This window comes from Euleptes europaea, chromosome 2, assembly GCF_029931775.1.
Source record: "Euleptes europaea isolate rEulEur1 chromosome 2, rEulEur1.hap1, whole genome shotgun sequence".
Lineage (NCBI taxonomy): Eukaryota > Metazoa > Chordata > Lepidosauria > Squamata > Sphaerodactylidae > Euleptes > Euleptes europaea.
The window spans coordinates 98,719,390-98,744,779 of NC_079313.1; positions in this window are offsets into that span (position 1 = coordinate 98,719,390).

Consider the following 25,390-nt stretch of genomic DNA (forward strand, 5'->3'; position numbering starts at 1 on the left):
CGCCCTTTGGACCTCCTCTCGCCGACTGACGGATGTTGGTTGGCAAGAGGAGGGGGAGGGATGCTTCCCCCAAGGTTGCTCCCTATAGCCGCAGCGTGCAGGAATGCTGGGGCACACTGTAAGCCCCTCTTGCTGCCTGTCGGCTGTTGAGCAGCAAGAGGGGGGGGAAGAGGCCCGCGGCTCCCGGCGACAGAGCATGCTTGCAGGAGCTGATCAGGCTTCAGGGTGCCTTTTCTGGACTCTGGGGCGGGGAGGGCATGGAGCCTGGGGCCAGGTCGCATGGGGCCGGCGGGTGTGTGTGTGGAGGGGAAGGCTTTTCTCTCTCCCTCTCTGTCTCTTTCTTTGTCTGTCTCCTTCCATCGTTTTCTTTCTCCCCCTCTTTCCATTTCTTTCTCCCTCTCTCCCTTTTCCTCTTTCTCTGTTTTCCTTCCTTCCTCCCTTGTCGATCAACTGCGGGCTGGGCCTCCCTGGCGCCTCGCTTGCTCGGGGCCCACAGCTAGCTGCCCTCCCGCCTGGAAGGGGGGGAGGACCGGGGGAGCCCTCCAGGCCTTCTCTGTGTGGCCTTCCCTGGGGTTGCCAACCTCCAGGTGATGGCCGGAGACCTGGCAACCCTAGCCTCTCCCCCTCCACTGGGATATCTACCCCTGGTATGGCCCCCAAATGATGTTATAAATGTGCAAATGGCCCTTGGCAGGAAAAAGGTTCCCCACCCCTGGTCTAAAGTGACTGTTCTTCCAGCAGAGGAGCCACTTAAGTCGGAGGTAGCCCCCTTTGATTGGAGGAAGGCTATCCCTGGTGATATGTTCTACTAGCTAGCCACCTTCTTTGTTTAAAAGAAACTGAGTCCATCATTATGAAAGTCTATATTTATCACAGACATCATTTGCCCGTCTTAGGATCCCTTCATTCTTAAATTTTACTTCTCAGCCTCTCCGTGTCCCACCAATCTTGATCCCACTGACAGAGCCACTCTGGTGTCATGGCCCTTCAAAAGGCCTGGATAGCTTTGGGTTAAGTAACTGCGTGCTGAGAAGGTACTTGATAACTATTAGAATCCCAGTGTCACTGACCAACGTCTGTTTAACTGAACTGTGTGAGAACTACATAGATACCGCAGGAGTTCAAGTGACCTTCTACCTTCTAGATAAAGACCAGCTTCATGTATTCATAACCTGTCAATGGAAACTGAGAAACATTTATTTCTTATGTAATGTGATGCCATTTTTCAATTCACAGCCAGCTGAAATATCTGATTCAGGGCAGACTGACATGACTGGTTTTCCTCCCTTCAGAAATATAAAAAAGTAGTCCTATGACACAATTTATGTGGAAACAAAGGAGCTGAACTGTTGCTGAATGATGGATTGGAACCCTAACTAATAAATGATAACATTTTCAAATGAAGTGGATCAACTGAAGGGAACAAAAGCATAGACAGCTGAGATAAAGTAATCAGAATACTGCTAACTGTTGTTAGCATATCAGGTATTGCGTAATGTGTCTTGGTATTTCCTATTACATGTAAGATGCAAAGTTTAAAGTTGTAAATTTGGTAAGTCTGGTGGATTTTGAAACAGTCTGGCACATGGAAAGACAAGCCATGGTTGATATTCTTGTAATGAGTTTGGGGAACTTGGGGGCTTGCATGCGCCCTCCTCTTCTCATGCACAGGTTAGAAAATACTAATTCCCACTTTGTTGGGAAACCATAGTTTGTAGTTATGTTTGAACAACAAACTGTGTTTGGTTCTCTTTTCTATCCATGAGTAACCAAACTCTGGATGTAACCACAAACTGTGATTTACTGTGAAAGGGAAATTATTCATTTCCAAGCCACACATGATTAGGGACTATGCTCAATCCTGTAACATCAAACCATTATTTGTGTTCAAATATGATGTGTGAATCCACATTATGAGTGATCCCTGCATCTGACTGTGCATTTTGTTGTATTGCTCTCCCACCAGCTGCGTTTTATGTCCATAGTGAGTTATCAGATAGCATCATCATTAATTAGCCACTTCATCGGCATGGCATAGCACACGAATACCTGTGGCAGTCTCCTTCCTAGGTCCCACTCACCTAAACATTCAATGAGCTGTGAGAGCACATTGACCCTAGGGCAGGCTGTAAGTAGAACCCTAATGCAGGCCAAGACTTGTGAATGCCAATGTGCCCATTATTTTTCTCTGACAAGGTAGTGCTGACTGTTTTCCAGGCCTATCATAGATAGCTATTCATTTATTTATTGCCATATGCCATGCCTGTATCTAATGAGCTTGTCTAAGTACACACTCAGGAGATTTAAATAAATAAATAAGCATCTTGTTAACAGTGTCAGACTAAATGGGCTCCAGAATTAAAAGTGCTATGTCTCCTTGTGATTTTCTCTTGTCTTTCCTGCACGATGAATGAAGAGACAGAACCTCCGTGGACTGAAAGTCTCTGCGGGATGAGAAGCTCAGGCAGAAAGTACACGAGAAGGTTGGGATGAATGTGGCCGTGTCACTGGTTTTACTCCAGTGCAGGCCATTTCAGGCAGTCATGCTATTTGATTAGATTATTCTTGTGGTCTTGAATTCCCATGGCCTGAGGTTAAAAAAACTGCATGACATAATGTCATTGTGTTGTTTTTCCTTGGGGCATCCTGCGGCAGCCAGTGCTGCTTGTTTGGCAAGCCAGCCAACTGACTACCACCCAAGTGCCAATGCATCACAGGGTCTCAGTGCCATTGGTGGCACAGTCCCAGGAGGTAATATGTGGGTTTTGTTTGGGATTCACGATGGCAGCATTTTGGGAAATATGTAAGGGGGAAGAGGAGGGAGGACAGCATTGCCTTTTCCGCAACATAGCGTTGCCTTTCCGCAGCAACTCTACATTCATCAGCATGTCTAGTTGTAGCCTTACACTAGCTTATCTTAGGATAGATATGTGCAAACCACAGAGGAACATAAGGAAGCCATAATAACAGTGGGGATTCAAACCTGGGTTTCCCAGATCCTAGTCTGACACTCTACCCACTACACCACACTGGCCATTAAGATTAAGATGACATCTCTCAAGTCATGTGGACCCATCATTATGTCAATGATACCCTGAATTTCAACTACCACAATCCACACAAAAAAGTTAAATCTTTGGGGGAACCAAACCCTTCTTTCAGCCAGAGATTCGCTTTTTGATTCTGATGCAACAGTCCAAAGACAGCCGTTTTTAAACTGAACAGATAGCAGCATAAAAAATGCTGCTCAGGAAAAAAAATTGCTTCTCATTTATCAAATCAGCTAAGAGAGGCAATTAAAGCTGAGGCAGTTAGTCTGATCTCACTTTGGCATAAAAACCCATGGATGCTCAAGAGCATAATTGAGCAATAGATTCACATTTTGTTTCACCTCAAATACAATATTGTTCAGTGGAAGCATTTCAGACCATCTGTGGGGAGGCATCAAATGCTGAGTGGTCAAGTGACTGGCATGCTTGTGTGAACCATTCTCTCTCTCTCCCCTCTGCCCCAATATCCTCACTGCTGCCTGCTTCTCATTTCTCCTGCATTGCTGGCTGACCTGAGCTATGGTGATAGATTCATTCTTTGATGCTGGTAGGTCACTGGGCTCGCAGCAGTGGTGGTCTTCAGTGAATGGTAAAAACCTCAGCCCCCCAACTAGGTACGTATGGCTCTGTTCCTTGCTGCCTTTGGCAGCTGCCTGTCTTCCACCGCCACTCTTTGTTGTCCTTTAGATGCTTGCAGATTGATCTCTTTAACAAAGTAAAATAGCTTTTTAAAAAAACAAGTAGAGCACCCACACACAAGCCCCCCAAAATACAAAAAAAAAAACAAGTTCAACCACAATACAAGCAACACAACAGCAAAAGCAAAGAACCAAAGAGAAGGAAACAAAAGGACTTTAGGCCAGGGATGGGGAACCTCAGGCCCGCGGGCTGTTTGTGGCCCCCCGAGGACATTTTCTGTGGCCCTTGGGAGCTCCGAGGCGCAGCGCAGCATGGCCCTCCCCAAGGGTGTTCCTGGGGGTGCGGCTTGCGGGGGCGCTGTGGCGCCCTTTGGACCTCCTCTCGCTGACTGTCGGCTGTTGGTCGGCGAGAGGAGGGGGAGGGACGCTTCCCCCAAGGCTGCCCCTTATAGCCGCGGTGTGCAGGAACACCACAGCACACTGTAAGCCCCTCTCACCGCCTGTCGGCTGTTGAGTGGCAAGAGGGAGAGGGGAAAGAGGCCGGCAGCTCCTGGCGGCAGAGCATGAGTGCAGGAGCTGATCAGGCTTCATGGGGCCTTTTGTGGACTCTGTGGGGGGGAGGGCATGGATACTGGGGCCTGCTCGCACGGGGCTGTGTGCGCCGCTGTGTGTGGTGGGGGGAGGTGGGGAGGCTGGGGCACGGTTGTGCGGGGCCGGCACGTGCAGGTGTATGGAGGGGGGGGAGGCTTTTCTCTCTTCCTCTTTTTCTGTCACTTTTTCTCCTTTCTCTCCCTCTTTTTCTGTCTCTTTTTTGTATCTTTCTTTGTCTGACTCCCTCCATCCTTTTTTCTTTCCCTCTGTCCTTTTCTTTCTTTCTCCCCCTCCCTCCATTTCTTTCTCCCCTTCTCTCTCTTTCTCCCTCCCTCCCTTTCCCTGTTTCTCTGTTTTCCTTCCTTCCTCACTTCCCTGTGGATCAACCGTGGGCTGCGAGCTGCGCCCCCCTGCAGCCTCGTTTGCTCTGGCCAACTGCTGGCTGCCCTTCCGCCTGGGGGGGAGCAGGGGCGCCCTCCAGGCCTTCTCTGTGTGGCCTCCCCTGGGGTTGCCAACCTCCAGGTGGTGGCTGGAGACCTGGCAACCCTAGCCTCTCCCCCCCCCCACGCCAGGAGATCTACACCTAGTATGGCCCCCAAATGATATTATAAATGTGCAAATTTTCCTGCCCTTGGCAGGAAAAAGGTTTCCTACCCCTGCTTTAGGCATATGGCAACTTTGCAGACCTTTAATTGTTGCTTTTGACATTCCTGAATAAACCTGAATTTTTTTATTGTTTTGGAATAGGGGTAACTGGCAAACATTGAAGATTCTCTAATGTGTATTTGTCTGGGGAAAATATCTCAAAAAAACCAGTAAGGTATTGTTCAGGAATTTTTTCAGCTCATCTATACCAAATCCACATTTCTAGATAACTTCCTTATTAGGCTAGAGGAATTCCAAGATGAACTCACTGCATTTTGGTGTGTGATCATGTTATGCACAGCCTTGTAAATGTTTTCAGTCTGAGAACATGACTAATTTGAGTCAGAATGAGTGACACTGGCCATTTTTTCTGAATCTTTTCTCCTGATTGGATTGGCTATTCTCCATGAAATGCACTCACTGTTGCTTGTTTTCATGCTTTCTATTGAAAGGCCACCTACGGCTCCCATACAAAATCATGCACGTTCGTTAACCTCATTAAATCCAAAAAGATTAGTCAGCTCAGCTATGCCTCAACCACAGAGTTTGTAGGCAACATCTAAGGCTCAGAGTTATGTGGTTTGGAAAGTGATTTTTCTAATGCCTCAACTTCAAAGGGATTCTTGGGATCGACAATATAAGGGAGACAGCCCAACGCTAATCCACTGGAGTGCTGCTTAATGGGATGCTTAATTTTTGGCTTGATAGGTCCTTAATAAGCAGCTCAGTCTGACGGCTGCCTTCATATATGCATCAGCTCAGAATTACCTCCAGGCATCACAGCCTCATCCAGCATTCCAATCAGTCCCCCTTCACACGGGGAAGTGACCCTCTTTGAGGGGGGCTTCTAAGTGCTACAGTTGGGAGAAGGGAGAAAGTGACATTTCTAAATATTTCATGGAGGGTTTCAGGGTTGCCATGAAACCTGGAGAAAAATGTTCCATCCCTTTATTAGAGATTTGATGTGTGGAAATGAGCAGCTGAAGCATTTCATGGCATGGAGGTAAATAACATCACCGGGTAAATAACACGTCATTAAGCCTCTATTAAAAGGACAGGAAGGAGATTGTTCTCCAAGTTTCTTGGCAACCCCAGTTCTCATTCTCAGGACCTTGCTGAACTGTTAAAGAAACAGCTTGGTCCCTCTTGCAGCATTAAGTGCACGTTTCATTTATGTTTCGATCACTGCAGACCACCTTAAGCAATCCGCCTTAAGAGAGCCGTTCCAGCCTGACACATAGGTTTGTCATACAAAGCTGCTAGCAGGCTGTTAGCCAGCTTGAACATTTTATTCTAAGCTATGCTGACTGCAGCAAAGTTGAATGCAAAAAAAAAAAAATGATAGAAGAAAGATGTGCATAATATACACACACACCCTCCCCGATCTGCTTTGGCAAAATCCACTGAGTTGTATTATAGCATAAATATTCTGGCATGTTAGTCAGTGTCAGGTCTGCAGTGAGCCAAGTTCATCTTGGAAAAGCAAAGGTTAATACCAGCCAGGCAAAAGGTAGCAAGGAGGCCTGAGGGCCTGTTATCAGTACAGTTGCCCTAATTGGATGTCATTATTCCTACTTCAGGGGCTCTCCTGATACTTTTTCAAGAGCAGTAGAACAAGCAGTGACCTGGAGTCACATGACAGATTACCTGTATTATAATGAGAGAGACATTTATGGTGCATAGCAAGACTGCATGGCTGAGCTTTCTAAAGTGGTTGGTAGGACCACTAACCATCCAAAGTCATTTGACGTAGATTGACCCTGATCAGCTCTTCAGCTAGCTGGTGCTTGGGGCTGGTAGGAGGGTTGAAGAAGTCAGTGTATAGAATAGTTGTACTCAGTAAAGGAGGGTCTTTGTTCCAAAGCTTAAAAACAGAAAGTGTCTAAAGGGTTCAGTCCAGATCCTACATACCCTTTAGATCAGGGGGAGGGGGGACAGACTGTAGCTTTAAATGCTCCAGGGTGGTGAAACAGCAGAGCTCACATGTACACTGAACAACTCTGACAATCCAAGCAGGAGAGCTTTGGGTTGTGGAGATTAACTCAGTGAAAACATCAACTTGGTATGCAGTGGCAGCAGAACAAGGCAGATTCCATGCAGGGATTATGAGGAAAGGACTGAAAAAGAAGTGACGAGTATCAAAATGCTTTTATAAAAATGGATGGTACATTTGGACTACTCTGCTTGTGGTTTTCCTATCTCAAGTAACATCATAGAGCTCGATAGAGTGCAGAAAAGGACAACTGAACTGTTCAAAGTAATGGAACATCTTATGTATGAGGAAAGGCTAAAGAATTTAATTTAGAAACAAGGCTAATGGGGAAGACGACTGAAGTTTGTGAAATTATTCATGGTGTGGAGAAAGTGGCTACACAGGGCTTTTTTCTTCCTCTTTCATAGTAGTAGAAGTTGGGGTCACCAGTGAAAGTGACTGGGAGTCAATTCAGCAAAAGAAAGTACCTCTTCCCATAATGCATAGTTAACATAATGAAAAGCCCCAAGATGTGGTAGAGGCCACATGTTTAGGTGGCTTTGAAGGAGTAGTGGACAGATTCACAGAGGACAGCCCTAACTCATGAATAGGTCAATGGAATCTTGTCAGTGAGGGCATGCAGTCGAGCCCCGGATAGCATGCTCCGTGTTTCCCCCTTCCCCCCACACACACCTTTTGGTCCCGTGGGAAAGTCTCTTCAGTTTGGGAGAGAGGTGCTATGGCCAGAGGCTCCGGACAGATTTTCCACTGTTGCAAAAGATTGTGCTGAGGATGATGGGACCCGCGTGGACAAAAGCCATATGGGATAGGGGTTGTAGTATGGAAAGGAATTAGATAAAGGAATTAGCCTGCATGAAAAAGCTGGCCGGATCTAGCCTGATGTTCAGAGGCACAAAATCTCTGAATATTAATTTCTGAGAAAGAAAAATTGGGAGGAGGTTGTAGCTTTCATGTCCCGTGCTTGTGGACTTCTCAGAAACATCTGGCTGACCACTGTCAGAAACAGGATGCTGGATTAATTACATGGAACTTTGGTCTGATCCAGCAAAGCCCTTCTTAATTTAGCATTGTGGCTGCATGTGGTCCAGCTGCTTTTGATCTCTTAAAGCATAGTTAGGTGATGCTTGGGGCTGATAGGCGGGTTGAAGAAGTCAGAATATAGAATATGAAGTGTGGAAGAAGTTCCTTTGGCCTTCAGGATTATGGTAGCCTTTGTAGTTCTAAAAAAGAATGGTGTGAAATATTACATTGTGAGCCAGCAAAAAAAAAAAAGCATTAAGACTGAGAAGTGGGTTCACATCCCACTCGGGGATGGTCTCACCATAAGTCACTAAGATCGCTACCTCTCAACTTCAATTCAGCTATTGCAAAATGGGGAGAATAGTGACATAATTCTTTGGGATGGTGTGGAAAGAGAGAATGCACTTTGCCAGTAGAAAGTCTTAAACAACAATATGCTAACACTCTAGAGAAGAAGTAGAATAAATGGTATGTTCACTTGCCTTGTAAATAAATGGGCAATGCTACTGTGATAAAGATTCTGTACACCTTCCAAAAGGGAGCCTGCTGCTAGGGGGACCATCTTTCCCTTTGATCTCATGCTGTTTACATGGTTTGTTTCTTCACAGAAAGACAGCTATGCTTCTTTTCAGCAGAAGCTACACCGCACTGCAGAGTAGTCTTTCAGCATCTTCTGAAAAAACACTTGGGCACAGATAGTAACTGAAGAGGCACAAATGACTCTTTCCTTTTTCACTGCAAAGCTTTGGAAAACTGCTCAGGATGGAATCGGTGTCTTAAAGCACCCAGAGACAATCTTACATTCTGGCTCCAAAAGGCCAGAGGATGAGCTCTGATTAGTACCACCTATTGAGTTTATGAATGGAATTCCCTGAGCAGTGTTCAATAAAGCAGGGATCTAAGAGCATTCAGCTATTATGTATGCAATAGCTTTAGCACACTGTGGTAGCTTGGTATTTCAGCTGTGTTAGGAGAAGAAGATTCTACAGATAGGTCTGGCTGTGTTAGACATCACTACCTTGTGTTAGCCATCACATACCTTCGTGATCGCAACACAGTCATATGCCAGGCAATAATGCGGGATCCATTTTTCATGCAACAAAATTGAGCTGAGGTGGATGTTCAAAAGTGCTTGACTAATTTTCCAAATATTTGTTTAAAAATGCAGTTTGTAATAGAGAACATAAGGCTAGCTGCAGAGTCTGGTTTCTCACAAATCTGACTCTTTTATGTGCTAAGCTTTGATTGTTCCTAAATTTTTAAACATTAGGAAAGCAATCACATGAACACATGAAGCTGCTTTATACTGAATCAGACCCTCAGTCCTTCAAAGTCAGTATTGTCTACTCAGACCAGCAGCGGCTCTCCAGGGGATCGGGCAGAGGTCTTTCACATCACCTACTTCCCTAGTCCCTTTAACTGGAGATGCCGGGGATTGAACCTGGGACCTTCTGCATGCCAAGTGTTGTGTATGTACATAGTTGGCAGACAGGCAGGGAAACGGAGGAGCTTGAGTCTTGGACGAAGGATCCTAACCCCTGCACACGCGATTGGCCCCGTGCTGGCGAACGCTATTGGTCCTAAGCCGGCACGCACCATTGGTACCCTGGGGTTGTTAACCCCCTATCATGGATCGGGGGGAGTGGCCACGGGTGGCCAGGGTAGCATATAAACGGGGCCATTTCCACTGTATGCCCAGTTCTGTTCTTCGCTACAATAAAGCGTTGTTGTTGGAACTCCGTCTCGACCTCGTGTGTCCTCCCCACGTGGACTTAACAGTGGCGACGAAGGCTGGTAGGCAGTCCGGCTTGCTACCGAAATCACTCTCGCTGAAATCACCTTCGATTCTCCGCAACCTCACCGTGCCCGGTAGGCAGTCTGGCTCGCCTTGCTGAAATCCGTTTGACACACCTGAGATGCAACACCTCGCTACTATGGCCACCAGAGACTCACTGGAAGCATTCGACTTTGCCAACCCCAGCGAGTGGGAGAGCTACGCGGACCGGGTTACTTGCTTCCTGGATGCCAATGATGTTACAGACGCCGGCAAGAAGTGTTCACTGTTCCTCAGTATGTGTGGGCCGTGAACCTTCCAGCTCGCACAGTCCCTGCTGGCCCCCACCAAGGTGATCGAGGCACCATTCACGGAGATAATGGCCACGCTGGGCAAACATTTCACGCAACGCGCCTTGCTCGCCGCCTGCCGTTCCACCTCCGGGACCAGGAGCCGGGCGAGTCCGCCGCCTACTACCTCACCGCCCTACACCAGACGGCCCGGTTCTGCGAGTTCCTGGACCTCAACGACACCCTACTCGACCGGTTCATCTTCGGCCTTAGGAACGAGAAGGTGCGCCGCCGTCTCATCGCCAGAAAAGACATCACCCTCACGTCGGCCGTCGAGGAAGCTGCCACTGCTGAGGCCTCCACCAGAGCCGACTGGGGGGCTGTCGTGAATCAGCCTGAGAGTTACTCTTCAGAAGAAGAGGAGGCGGCAGAACAAGCCCTCCCTCCCTCTGAAGAGACACCACTGAACGAGGCCACGCCGCCCGGAGACGGAGGGGAGGACGACCTCCCCACCACCGAGCAACAGGACAGCCCCGCAGCCGCAGAGCAGTCGGAAACCCCCGTTCCAGCACCTCGCCGCTCCCAGCGCGCAAGATCGCTGCCCAGCCACCTTAAGGACTATTTGTGCTCATGATTGTCAAGACTTAGGGGAGAGGGGTGTTGTGTATGTACATAGTTGGCAGACAGGCAGGGGAACGGAGGAGCTTGAGTCTTGGACGAAGGATCCTAAACCCAGCACACACGATTGGCCCCCTGCCGGCGAACACCATTGGTCCTAAGCCGGCATACGCAATTGGTACCCCAGGGTTGTTAACCCCCTATCACAGATCAGGGGGGGAGTGGCCACGGGCAGCCAGGATAGCATATAAGCGGGGCCAATTCCACTGTGTGCCCAGTTCTGTTCTTCACTACAATAAAGCGTTGTTGTTGGAACTCCGACTTGACCTTGTGTGTCCTCCCCACGCGGGCTTAACACCAAGCAGCTGCTCTACCACTGAGCCATAGCCCCTCCCATGGCAGCACTTCTTTTCTTTGCGAAGCCTTCCCCTAAGGGAACAGAAACACAGGCCCCCTGTTTGAAAAGGCGCTCGAGAAAGACGGTCCACAAGCAGGAGCACTTGCAGGAATGATGGATGTGCTCCCATCACTTTCAACATTACTGGAACTGGTTCGATCAGGAGCTTCAGACCTGTTTTGCTCCCAGGCAGGGAAATGTTCCGAATAGCCTCCTAAAGCAGAAGCAGCCTGAATCCTGGTGGCAGCTGCTTCGTGCTGGAAATTCAAGGTGGAGAATGCACAGAGAGAAATGCTTCTTCGTTTGTAAGTTAAAATTGAGCATAGCTTCAAAGGGATGCAGAACGTGGCCAGGATTCTGCATTTGGACTGTTGTTAACAGCTCCATTTATTATTTCTGAAACCCGGTTGTTGGGCTGACACATTCAGGCTGCCTCTTTTTAAATCCATGAGAGGTCTGAGCAATTTCTGTGATGTGATCATGGAACTGTCATGTGCAGATGCTCTAAAAGGAGCCCAGGTAGCCCTCCTGGGAAAAATCTCGTGCCTGGTCCCTTTAAGAACTATTGCCAACCAACGTAAACAGCACTGGGCAAAATGACCAGTCACCTGGCTCTTTTGCCATCTACCTTCCGTTTACCTTTCCTTTTATTTGAGGCTCATCTGACCAGAGGCCTTGAGCACAACGTGCATGGGATAAAATATTTTTAACATTATAAATTATTAAAATGTACAACAAAAGTGACTTTAAAGTCTTAAAATACTTGAAAGACATTAAAATCAAAATCACAATAACCAAAAATTGAATTACTTTACAAGCATAACAGTAACTACAATAATAGTATTGCTAGTTAACAATAGTTTAACCTTGTCGTGCCTTTAAGGAAACTACTGCTACCAGATATTTCGCGACACATTTGGTTATTATCAACATCACCCAACAGAAATGGGACCACCCAAGAGTCCTTTTACCATCAGCTGTATGGTATCTAAGGAGCCCTATATGGCACATGGAGCCCTTATGGCAAGGGAGGGGAAAGAAGCCAGGTCCAGAGGGGAAATGGCCAAGACAACCTGTGTCTGTCTCATCTTCAGGATCTCTGATAGGCAAACTAAATATGCTGGGGGTGTCCATGTGTATGTATTCATGTAGCTTTTTTAAAAAGGTTATCTGGAGCATGTCCAGAGGAGGGAGACCAGAATGGTCGAAGGTCTGGAATCCATGCCCTATGAGGAGAGACTTAGGGAGTTGGGTTTGTTTAGTTTGGAGAAGAAAAGGTTGCGGGGAAACATGATAGCCATGTTTAAATATTTGAAGGAATGTCATGTTGATGAGGGAACTAGCTTGTTCTCTGTTGCTCCAGAGACTAGGACACAGAGTAATGGATTTAAACTAATAGAAAAGCTATTCCACCTAAACATTAGGAAGAACTTCCTGACGGTGAGGGCTGTTCGATGGTGGAATGCGCTGCCTCGGAGGGTGGTTGAGTCCCCGCCTTTGGAGGTCTTTAAGCAGAGGCTGGATGGTCATCCGTCGGGAGTGCTTTGATTGTGGGATCCTGCATGGTGGGGGGAGGTTTGGGGTCACTGGGGATGTGGGGGGAGGTAGTTGTTAATTTCCTGCATTGGGCAGGAGGTTGGACTAGATGACCCTGGTGGTCCCTTCCAACTCTATGATTCTATGATTCTAATGATGTGTAAAAAAAGGGATGGCTCTGGGGTCCATTTTTTACAGACATCAAAAATCCAGTAGTTGAGGGGGCTAAACCCTGCCCTTTCTGTGCACCCCCTTCCTTATGGCACTGTGCTCCATTGCTTTAAGCACTGTTCTTCCAGTCCAGTTCATTTCCAGCATCTTCAGTAACGCTGTACAGTACAGCGTACAGTACACAGTAACGCTGTGTACAGTAACGCTAAGAAAGAGGGAGGAGGCAGGATCTACCTCCCCTCACAGGAACACTGTTTTTAAAAAGGTTCTCCCAGCCTCCATATTACATGTGAACATGAACCCTCCCTCATATAGCCCTGATGTGCTGCCTAGCAACCCTACATCTTAGGGCCAAAGTAAACAGAAGGGCAGAAAAGTTGTGAATGTAACTTCCACAGTTTTCTGAAATGTTAACAGCAGCAGCAGGGATGTGTGATTTGCCTCAGGGCCATGGCATGGAAGGAAAAAGAAGAAGAGTGGGGTTTTATATCCTGTTTTTCTCTACCTTTTAAGGAGTCTCAAAGCGGCTTACAATCGCCTTCCCTTCCCCTCCCCACAACAGACACCTTGTTAAGTTGGTGGGGCTGAGAGAGTTCTGAGAGAACTGTGACTAGCCCAAGGTCACTCAGCAGGCTTCATGTGAAGGAGTGGGGAAACAAACCTGGTTCACCAGTTGAGAGTCCACTGCTCTTAACCACTACACCACGCTGGATTGTGGGGAGGGGTGCAATAAGGAGGTGGAACCTGGCAAAAATCATCCATCCTGGTTCTTCCACCAGCACTGTCTCTGCTGCTGCTAATGACTCATTGGCATAAGAGGCAAAGAGGGATGATTAGGGCTGCCAGGTCCCTCTTCGCAACTGACAGGAGATTTTTGGGGCGGAGCCTGAGGAGGGCGGGGTTTGGGGAGGGGAGGGACTTCAATGCCATAGAGTTCAATTGCCAAAGCAGCCATTTTTCTCCAGGTGATCCCCCTAGGGATGATTTTGGTCAGTCATGTTTTGTAGCTTTTTGTCCATGGGGATCCCGATGCCCAGCAGCATCTGGGAGAGGGGGAACATGAGAATGATCAGCAAACCCCTTCCATTTGAGATTCATGGGGGGCCATCTCATGGGGAGGATCTTTCACTCTCACGCTCCCAAACACAAGATTACTTTGTGGGGAGGATAAAGTAATATAATAAATCAACCTTGTCCGCTTGTTAAAAAGCAAACCTTTTGCATCAATAACTTATGACTAGCTTTAAAGTTTACCTGATCCGATAACAGCTGGTTGAATGATCACACAGCTTAGTTCAAAACTCTTTAACGGCTAATTAGCAGTTGCACTGTAACATGACCTCAGTTAGAACTAGCATCATACAGGCTCCTTTTAACTTACAGGCCATAATGCTGATATACAGGCAAGGTCAAGTCTTCATTCAGAAACGTGTAACTGTAATGGAAAAATTAAGTCTCAGAAGTTAGTAAGTTCAGTTTAATAATTCATTGCCTGGTATGGTATCGGCTGCAAAATCTGTTAGTAATAAAAACACATATGGAGAAGCAAAATCACATGAATATTTGATTGGCTAGAGGCATCCTTTAGGATATACTGTGTCTCCTCCACTGCTTGGGCCGGTTTGGAAGCAAGGAACCACACAGTGGGAATGTATACAGGGATTAATTTTCTTGTCTTTTCAAAAGGAAGAAATTAAAATAAGCTCTTGGAGCTCAGGGCTCCCATAAATGGCAAAGCTGCCACGCTACCCATGGGTTGTTTTAGGCATTTAGGTGATGACCTTTAGACCGTTAGTGAGGTCAAATGTGTCCTTGTTAATCGGTCACGGAGGATGTTATTCATATCAAACAGCATTTCAGGGGGAAAGAAGAGCACGTTTAAAAGGTGGAAGACCAGACCAGTTGTGAATCTTCATGCCGTTTATTATTCACCTCACTTTGAGGGTGCTTCAAAATGTATATCCAGTGAAGGCTCATTAAAATTTATTGCTGTTGAACCCACAGAAAGGATATGTCCAGCAAATTTATCTTTCCTGCAATGGGTTGGAACCCACGAAAGTTTGCACAGCTGCCTTTGTGCAAGTAAAGGTAAAGGTCCCCTATGCAAGCCCCTGACTCATGGGGTGACATCACATCCCGATATTTTCTAGGCAGACTTTGTTTTTTATGGGGTGGTTTGCCAGTGCCTTCCCCAGTCATCTTCCCTTTACCCCCAGCAAGCTGGGTACTCATTTGACCGACCTCGGAAGGATGGAAGGCTGAGTCAACCTTGAGCCGGCTACCTGAAACCGACTTCCATCGGGATCGAACTCAGGTCGTGAGCAGAGCTTGGACTACAGTACTGCAGCTTACCACTCTGCGCCACGGGGCTCTTCTTGTGCAAGTAGAAGCCCTAAAATTACCCGTTGCGGTCTCCTTGTACTGTATCCTCAGTAACCTTTCTGCATGTGCAAGACACAATGATAGGGATTTCTTCCGAGATAATTTCAAAACCAAATTACATGAAGTCAAGTGAACCATCTGTTGTACATTCCGTTGCTCCATACGCACACTGCTGTTTGTTCAAAATTGTATTAAAGCATTTTGTGTTGCTGCCGCCCTTGCGCTATTGCTTGCACAAGTGGAACTGCCAAGCATATCTTCCTTTCCGCTTGTGCTTTGCTGGATCCAACATGTGAGTACACTGTAAAATCATCCAGGCATGTGTATTATGAAAAAAATTAAGGCAAAGAGGGAATTCTAGACTTTTTTTTAAAGAGGAAACTTCTTTTCACTGACAGCCGGAGAGTCAGAGGACCGGGGAGACCATGAAAATCCTCATTCTGTCAAGAAGCTTTTTCTTCTTTCTTTTCTTTCTTTCCCTCTGTTCTTAGACCGAGGTCTTGAACAATAAAACCATAAAACTAAAATAAGACCCATCTCTTAAAACACCTCCCTTTCCAGTCTCTTCTCTGCAGCCTCCAAGAAGCTTACTAGGTTGGTGACTATCTCTCAGTCTAAATTACCTCACAGAGAAGTTGTGCAGATAAAACAGAAAGTCAGAATGATGTTGCTCCCCACATTGGATTTCCCCCCCCCCAAATGAAGAACAGCATTCACCTGCATTTAAAGGGAGCATCCACCATAATATTGTACTTGTCCCAAACATGACTCTTAGGAAGCAACATGTACAATGAGCCCCCCTACTTAATATTTTGAGAGCTGATATAGTTCAGGGGATGGTGTGATATGATCTAAGGAAACCCCTGTTAAAATCTCATTTAAATGACAAAATAAACAAGTGGCCTTATGCAAACCTCTCCTCATCTCACCTCAATAGAGGCAATGTAAAGGGCAATGTAAAGAGTACTGAAACAAGACGTGTGAAAATAAATCATGTAAATGCTGAATATTTTGTTAAGTCCATCGCTTGCTCTTTCATTCACTGATGTTCAATATCATTATTATGCTGTGGTTAGTAAACTTCCAAGTCTGGGTACATTTTATTCATTAAAATGTATACAAATTTATAAGAATTGTATATTTTATTTTGTATTGTTTAATTCTTGGAAATAAGCCTGTAAAGAATGACTGTCTGGGCATGGTTCAATGACATTGCATTTTATCTGCATTTCTGATATTTTAATTCTATGTTTTATGGAACAGGGACCATTGGGGAAGACAATACTTCGCAATGTGTTTGGTCTAAGTAGTCTTTTATGGCCTAAGTAGTAACATTCTTGAGATTTTAGATATGTCGTTTAGTTCATTTAGATTGCATTGATTTTGAAGCATGGGCTTGGTTTTCATGTAGATCTTTGCTCCTCAACTTTTTCTAGTTTGGCTGTGCCATATGTACCACTACAGTCCTCTTTATGCACTAATAGTGTTGCCAGCTCTGGGTTGGGAAATACCTGGAGATTTTGGGGGCAGAGCCTGAGGAGGGTGGGGTTTGGAGGGGGGAGGGTGCCAAAGAGTCCAAAGGGCCATTTTCTCCAGGTGAACTGATCTCTATCACCTGGAGAGCAGTTGTAATAGCAGGAGATCTCCAGCCACCAGGTTGGCAACCCTATGCACTAAAGAGATGAATAAGGACTTAGACCAGTGATCCCAAATGTAAAGGCTGTGGATCTCATAATGCCCACAAACGTATTTCTAGATGTCCCTACAACATCAGTTTCCCAAAGCATACAGCCAGTCTTGGCTTTCCTCTACTTCATCAAAGCAGGAGGTGTTTCAGAAGACCATAATGTCCATCACCTCTGAGCCTGCAAGGAGTGCCTATCCAGAAAATAGCTGCAGTGGGATTTCCTAATCTTTTGTAAGGGTCACATAGGGTACCCATCATGTGGTAGCACCCACTACCCTTTCTCAGCGATCCAAAAGTACCCACAGGCTCAACAAAATTGAAGAACCCCGACTTAGACAGCACTCCTGGGCATGTGGGACCTAGCTAGGGTTGCCAAGAAACTTGGAGAAAAATGTTCTGTCTTTTGGGTGGGGAAATGGGCAACTGAAGCATTTTGTGGCATGGAAGTATATAATATCACCTGGTAAATAACATGTCATTAAGCCTCTATTAAAGGGACAGGACATTGTTCTCCAGGTTTCTTGGCAAACCTAACCAGGGAATTGAAAGTTTTCTCTACAACAATATTTGCACAATCTCAGAGCCACACAGTAGACATTTGCTAGTTCTCCGGAGGCTTTTCACTTTGAATTTTATCTGAATTTATGTATTCTTTGGATGGCTATTGGAAAGCCAGCCCCCCATTTTTAACTACTTGCTGTACTGTCTGTAGAGTTGGTATATTAATTACCTACCACAGAGCTCTCGTGAAGATGAATGTAAAAATTTAAGTCCTTTGTAAGCAAACAAACAAGTTTGTAATCAACTTGTTGAAAAATAGACTGTGGTAATTTAAAAAAACACATCCTGGAAAGCTCTCATATTCAAAAGCCAAAATATATTGCTGCTTTGCAAAAACACAGGTATGGTGCTAAAAGTGATTAAAAATGCATTTCTGAAAGACTAGTAATGAGGATTATTTTTAGAAATGTTGCTCTACTTTACATACTTACAAGGAAACGAGAAAATAGTTTTCATCCTCTATGACAAGAACGTTTTTAATTGGTTGCTACTAGAAATCTTCTTTCTCCTGGAAAAGAACATTTGTGAGTTCAGTCCATCTACTTTAATTAAATAAAGTGCTCTGAAAGCATGGACAACTTTGTGGCTGCAATCCACAGAATATTTAAGATGGAGTACTTGGATTAAAGCCAATTTAATCCTACTGACAGAGAAATGGCCTTTGGATCAAGTTGTCCATAAAATTAGAAATACAGACCTCTGCATACTGGCTGTCTCCTTTCTCCCATCTAGCCCACTTTCCTGTCTCTGTCAGTGCCAGGATTTCATGCTTATGGAAACGTGAAAAGTTTCTGTTGCGTAGAATGGGGTTGCCACCTTTACCCAAATCTCCTGTGCTTTTAATAGCTGGAAGTGAGAGAGAAATTAGATTTTGCCTAGCAGGGGAATGAAGTGACAGAGGTAGGTTTGCTTGCTGGATTTCCACCTGTTTGCCAAGTGTTAAACTCTTCTCCTCAAATCAGCAGCTCTAATGGAACAATCTCTCTCCCTCCACTCAGCTCCATGACTAGGGATATTGTTGGAGGTAGAAGCCTTGTTACTCATTCCTGAATTTTAGAAAGAACTGCAAGGGAGATCTGCTAATAGGTGCCAAGGTTGCTTCTACTGGAGTGTTTTGCTATACCTTGAATCTACAACTGAAGCATTTGGGGGTTCCACAAGACACTGATCACTTACACATGAATTGTTTGCCCTGGCTTCTTGGGTGCCATTGGGAAGCAGGTTTTCTCCCCCACACTTCCCTATAGCATTGCACCTTCTTGGGTTCCCCCCATCTTTCCTGTGACCCTTTCCCAAACCCACAACAGTTTGAGAAAGATCACTGCAAAGCTGGGTTTGCACCTATGTGGAAAGGAAACACCACATCTTCCCTGTTCCACATACACTGGTACCAGTTTCCCTGCCCCAATTCCCCATGGCAATTCCCACCACTTGCGGGATTTCATTTGTAATTGGCATCTGACTATCTTTATAACAATCCATCAAGCTTTCTGAATTCCTAGATTTCGTTTTTTTACAAAGTAAATATCTAACCCCTTTCCTTGCAGAGATGCCTTTCCTTCATAACAGATTTTTATCAACAGCAAAAAGCCCTCCAGCAGCACAGAGGGAGGTAAATGGCAGGTACATGGGGAAATGAAGGGAAGACTGGAGAATCCTGCTATGTGGAGACTGCTCTGAATGCCTAGTGGTAATTAGGGCCCAAGAAGAAAAATAGCTATGTCTCCCTGTGTACCAGCTATGCTACTCGCCTACCAGATGTCCTTCCACATAAAGTGGCCCTTCTGCCGTCAACCAGAGCAATGGTTACCATTTACCAACTCTAACTTGGGAAATTCCTGGACATTTGGGAGAAGTGCCTTCAAAGGGAAGAATCTGGGAAAGGGAGGGAACTCAGGGGGATGTGACGCCAAAGAGTCCACCTTCCAAACCTGCCACTTTGTTCGGGGAAACTAATCCCTGTAGTCTGGAAATCAGTTGCAATTCTTGAAGGGGCAGGGGATCTCCTGCCTCCAGCTCCTGTTTCCTGGTACCACTCCAACAGCCAGCAGGAGAAAAAAAAATCACTGTCAGCATGACTGTGTTACATCGCTTCTGGGGAAAACCCAGAAGTGACCGCAGCCCACTCGAGGAATCACCAGAAACTCTAACCATAGAGTTTCCAGCAATTCATATAGCAGACAGACATAACTTTCCAGTTTCCCCCAGAAGTGAAGTACTGTTGTGCCAATGGCACCCCTCCATTTTCCCGTCCCACCCCCCAGACTCCTGCCAGTTGTCAGTCAATGGCCAGGAACTCCTGTTGGTAACCCTAGCCAGAGCCCATGCTGTCACTATTGTAGCTCCCACTCTGTGGAACAAGTTTCCTGAGGAGGTGTGTGTGGGGGGGTGCCATCTTTAGAAATTTTCAAGAGATGCTGCAAAGCTATTTCATTTGCTAGGGCTGTTGATGGGGTATAGAATACAGGCATCCTAGGGGAGAGGTTATGTAGCATTATGTTTTTGTGTTTTTTTTTACATTGTGATGTTGTAATGCACCTTGAACCATAAGGAAAGGAGAGATATCAATACTTTAATAAATAATTAACTAAAATCAGAACAAGGAACCCTAGTGCATGTCTACATGGAAACGTCTTGTGATTGCTGTTTCCCGTGTGGTGGCCTAGCATAACAAGTATTTTCCCCTGCTTGCCATGGATGGGTAAGGAAGATCACCATGGACTTTTTATGAATGCCAAGCTTACAGACCTTGGATTTCTCCAAATGATATCAAGAAAGCTCTGAAAATCCAGGAATAGAAAAATCCATAGCTGGGCATGTGACCTTGAGAGAGGCAGTGTAAGAAAGTCAATGAAAAATATCAAAGACAGTAGAAAGAGTCCTCATGATTTTAACAGTCTATGTATGAACTGCTTTATGAGTTTCCACACCTCCTAGGCCATGGCAATACTTAGGCTGACCAGGTTGCCTGCCTTGGCAAACTCCCACCCCCTTCGGCTCTAGGGTTGCCAACCTCCAGGTAGTATCTGGAGATCTCCTGCTATTTCCACTGATCTCCAGCCAATAGAGATCCGTTCACCTGGAGAAAATGGCCTCTTTGGCAATTGGACTCTACGGCATTGAAGTCCCTCCCTTCCCCAAACCCCATCCTCCTCAGGCTCCACCCCAAAAATCTCCTGCCAGTGACAAAGAGGGACCTGGAAGCCCTATTCAGCTTTCCCCCACTGCTTTTGCAGTCGGAGAAAATGGGATGGGGGTGATGTTGTGGATGTTTTTAATGATTCCCCTCCCCAAGCTTCTAGCTGCTAGTAATACTACTAGCCCTCAGGAAACCAGAAAATAAATGATACTAATTGGTCCTAGCATTAATCAATTCACTTGGGTTCTTCTTTAGCTTTGTGACATTAGGCATAAACAAGAAAACTGGTTAGGAAATGTCTTCTGATACTTTAATCGTCTAAAACTAAAGCAATCCTGGAATAAAGCTGTTCTGTTTCCCAGAAACAGTAATAGCTGTTTCAGAGAAAGCAGTGTTAGAATTAGCAGTAAATAAATATTGAGGTGATAAACACAAAAGGGGCAGCTGGCAAAAATATGTGTGTGAACAACCACTCCTGAATAATGCATATCGTAGGATCACAGAGGCTTCTACTTTGCTTAAAAACAAACCTATTTTACATACAAAAAAAATTGACAGTGGGAACCCTCACTCAAACAAGCATCACCCAGAAATCTGGGCTATGTATCACATGAGTTTGTGACCAGCTGTGTGTCCCAATATTGCTCAGTTACCAGCTACAATAATGGGAGCCCCTGGACATATGGTGCTAATGAGTTGTACTCCAGACATATGTCTACAATGGGGAAAGAAATGAATCATCCCTAAGTGTGATTTGACTGTGAAATGGGGAAGTATGCATCCACGTCTACACTACAAGCAGAATTTGTTTTAATTAATTTTGCTACAAGCTTTTCAGCATTTGTGAGTTGTTCAGTGCTATTTGGGATTTATAATCTGAGTTTTTAGGGTTTGTTTGGAGGACGAGTTAATCTCCATCTGTGATCAAATTCATATGTGCTAATGCAAGCACTTTTAATCCCTTGGCCATGCATGAAAAACTGAAAGGCACTTTTCAAGGCACAAAGATCAGGATTCCAGCTAATACGTTTATCCCTCCCTTCCTCCAAGGAGCTCAGGGCACGGTAGGATACATGGCTCTCCTCTCATCCATTTTCTCTTTACACATAAAATGAACCCAATCTGGAGAGACAGGAGTGTGGCTCAGTGGTAGAACATCCACTTTACATGCAGAAGATCTCAGGCGCAATCCCCAGCATCTCCAGTTAAAAGGATCAGGTAGCAGGCAATATGAAAGACCTTTGCATGAACTCTTGGAGAGCTGGTGCCAGTTGCAGTAGACAGTGCTGACCTTGATAAACCAATGGTCTGAGTCAATTAAGGTGTGTGTTCATTTGTGAGATAGCTGGTTGTGACTGGTCCAAAGTTACCCAGCGAGTTTCATGGCTGAGCAAAGATTTGAACACAGGGGTCTAAACATTATAGCACACTGGCTCTGAGGTATGAAAATTTTTAACAGGAGTATGGGAGTGCTAAATTTCTTAATTAATTGAGAGAGTCATGGATTGGCTTATACATTTATTCTGGATTTAATTGGAATTGTTTTGTTAACTATTATTGTAAGCCACCTTCACCCATGAGGAAACGTGGGGCATAAATGTGTTAATAAATCAAATCAGCCACATTTCAACCTTCCTGTGCTTCACAGTGCATAGGTGATTTTGGTTTATAAAAATGTGGATTATATCTATTTATGGGTTATTGTACAATACAAAATACAACAAAAGCCGTATTATCCAAATTATGCTGTTTTTCATTAGGGAGATGCGATAAGCATAATAGTGAGCATTCTGATAAAGCATTATCTCTATGATATAATTAGGGTAAACAGATGACAGCTGCCTTTTCTGACTGTCAGAGGTCGCCTCGCTCTCTCCCTGCGTTTCCCTGCATTTTGCCCCCACTTTCATATTTGAGATAAAACAGGTCTCTATAAACGCAGGCAAAATGCGGGGAAATGCAGGGGGAGAGCGAGGCGACCTCTGACAGTCAGAAAAGGCATGCATAACCAACACAAAGATGTTGTCAGAGGGGTGACAGCGAGTGAAACAGCCATGCATAAAAGACGTATGCCCCCAGGTACACTCAACCATTCTCCTCCTATTCTTCATAGCAAAGCGTGTCTTCTTTGTGAATCAGAACCTCCAATATAGACAACATTGGACTGATCCATGTGGCCGCTGGGCTCATACTGCCCACTTAGAATTTCTTAATGTGCCAACTCCCTCCCATGGTCAGCTGTGTATTTACAAGTGGCACAATGTGCAGGATTAATTTTTGTTTACTTCATTTATTTATTTTATTTATTCGCCATCTTTCTCCCCAGTGGGAACTCAAAGCAGCTTACGCCATTCTCCTCTCATCCATTTTCTCCTCACAACATCCCTGCAAGGTAGTAAGGCTGAAAGTGTGATTGGCTTGAGATCACCCAGCAAGCTTCCATGGCAGATCAGGGATTCAAACCTGGGTCTCCCAGATCTTAGTCCAACACTCTATCCACTACACCACATTGATGTAGGGCATGTCATCACAGCTCTACATTGTGATTTTATGAATAAGATATTTGGGGTTATCATTGTGGGAGGGATAGAATGAGTGGTCATAGTAGTGGGCAACTTACGGCACTCCATAGGGTTTTCAATGCAAGGAATGAACAGAGGTGGTTTGCCATTGTCTACCTCTGCATAACTACCTTACACTTCCTTGGTTGTCCCCGATCCAAGTACTAACCAGGGCCAACCCTGCTTAGCTTGGGCTAGCCTGGGTAATGACTAAAATAATTTTAGATTATTGGTTATGGTACACAAAAAGTATAATCACTGTGTGGTGGTGGATGCAAACAACCAAATAGCCATGGATAAGCAGATGATAAGTGCGCTAATTTAGATGGCAGCTTGATGTTTACATGTGCTGTGCATTCTATTTTACAAGTTACTTCTTTAAAAAATGGGCCGGGATCCAAAGATGTTGTTCTGCTGGCATAACACCACTTATGTCACTGGCACACCTCTTCCACTGGCAGAGGAAGGGGACGATATTCACCAATTCACCCTTCCACTTTAAACCTCTGCTTCCTCCCCCCCCCCACCATGTTGTTAATGAGAGTTCCCTGGTCACTAGGAACAGAATTTCAAGGGGCTCAGGGAGCTGCGGTGAGAGGGGGACTAGGAAAGTCCCATTCTGCAAGTTTTGCACCACTAACATTACGTTGGATCTAACTCAGCAACAAAGAACTGGGGGGGGGGGGACAATTATCTTTATTGGTCATTATGAAATAAGTGATGTTTCCTTATCTCATAATGCCCACTGCCACATTTTGAGATCTCTTATGGATTGCAGAGCAGCTTTCAAAGGGCACCTAATTTCCAAGACAATGAATCTGATGGATGAGTTCATCCACAACGACCACGAATCAACCCTAATAATATCACTGAAGATGCACAGTGAATATGAAGCAGGTTGCTTAGGAAGCCAAGCATAAACAAACAGGAAATATTAACATGGAGCTTCTGTGTGCTTTCATTTGTATTATTTCTGACCTCGTACACATTCAGAGCTCTAAATGCTCTGATGGTTCTTAAGCACGCCATTCCGGGAGAAAGAAAATATAGGACAGGAAATTGTTTGCAAAGGAATAAACCCCGGAGACAATACAGTTTTACACTGCCATATGCATTGGCTTCTGAAGCAGGGAGCTTCTTGGTATCCTGCCTATCTGTTTTCAGAAGTATGTTTAAACAAAACAGATTTACTTTATTCCTTGGGTCTTACACTTACAGAAATTGACATCTACATCTATCAAGAGGAGGCAAGAGAGAGATTTGTTTCCACTCCAGTGCTCTGTTCTTCACGGTATGGAGAATCCTCAGACTCATACAGTAGAGTCAGACTGATATCTGTAAATGAAGGTTGAGTCAGTCTTGGTTTCTCCTCTTTTTTGTTTTTGTTTTAAAGCTTCAGCTTTTCAAAGATAAATTAATTTTGACATCTTAATTATAAACTCAGCAGAAAGGTTGGTACTGGATTCATGAGTATTGAAGATTATCATTATATTGTCATTATTTGCTAATGACTGCAAGTGACTCCAGCTCAGAATAGTAATTTCCATATTTTTTTAAAAAAAACTGTGGAAATGTACATTGTATTCTATTGGTCCCAAATAAATCCCTTGCTATTAAACGGATAACAACTATCAGAAACAACAATGCTGCTTTGACATTGTGTGTTGCTTTATAGGCAAGAAAAGCAGTTTTGTTGTGGCAGCAGTCTAGAAAATATCTGTCAAGTGCTTGGTTATTTTTAAACCACATTGTAAATAGGGCATATTTTTGAGAACCAAATGAAGGTGGCAGCTCTCCGTGCAGAGCTACCTCTCAGTTTTGACACAAACAAGTTTTAACATCCACATGAAGCCAGTGTCAGAGGCTATGATCTTAAGAACACAGGCCATCCTCCTTCTTAAGTGTGAGGGAGTGACCAGCCGTGGACAAGGATGGCAGGGAGAAAATGGGTAGAAATCCTTGCTTGGATGCCTTACAGCTGCCTCCCATTCAGTTCACTGTAGCAGAAAGAAGCATGCTGGCAGCAGTCATCACCCTATAAAAAGCATAAGTCAATACAGCTCCCTAGATGGCTGGTGTGCAGACACCAGCCACAGCTTCCACCATGAACAAGTGAAAGAAATTAGGAGCACATGCTGTCAGGGAACAGGACTCTTTGAGACACTCTACCCGAAGGCAGTGTGGCCGTAGCTCACATCTGGATTGCGGTTTCAAACAGGTGCACAACCCACGGACACACAGCAACATTATTCGAACAAGACGGCAAGCATGGCGCAATGAGCCATCATAGTCTACTGTGACGGTTCTCTCATCCACACTGTGCCAATAAATGAATTC